We start from the raw sequence: 673 nt of genomic DNA, 5'->3' as shown, positions 1-673 counted from the left end.
ACAAAATCATATCCGTAGCAATAAGTATTTGTCAATCAACAGATACTTTTTAAAAAAGTAAATTATTGGTTTCTGTTTTAAAATTTCATTTTTATTTAATAAAATATTAAGGTATACAAACCTTTATATTTTCATACGTGTATTTAGACATAAACCCTTGGGGTTTGCTCTTAATAAATTAAGATATCAGCTATTTTAGTTCCTAAGACAGCATCACCCCAAAGCATTTGCATCCCTTTCACAAAGAAGTGCGATTTGTAACATGACTAGTGCTTGTGCTTTATCAATTTCCTTCTTAATCACGAATGTCAGCCCAGGGAGTTTCTACATGAAGAATGTGTCTTGCTAAAGTCTGTCACCTTGAACAAGATGCAGACACCCATGACATCCCTCAATTGGTGTGAGCGGGAGCCATCTCGTGGTGTGATTTATACTTTCGTGAGAAACGACGATGCTATTGCTACAATGAAACAAGGAATGAATAGGGAGGGAAACCTGTTTTGCATATAATGGAATCGAGTATAATTGATATGTGTAAGAATTTCCAATATCCTCTTACTTTAAATAAGCTCAGTCAAATTCTAATAATGTGTGGGCTTATTCTAATCTAATATACCCACATGAGGTTTGCTCCTACTTCATGACATGGCAAACACGCTGCAGTAATGTGCTT

Source organism: Charadrius vociferus, unplaced genomic scaffold, assembly GCF_000708025.1.
Source record: "Charadrius vociferus isolate BGI_N301 unplaced genomic scaffold, ASM70802v2 scaffold141, whole genome shotgun sequence".
In the NCBI taxonomy this organism is placed as follows: domain Eukaryota; kingdom Metazoa; phylum Chordata; class Aves; order Charadriiformes; family Charadriidae; genus Charadrius; species Charadrius vociferus.
The sequence above is the reverse complement of the archived record's forward strand: the minus strand, read 5'-3'. Positions refer to the sequence as shown.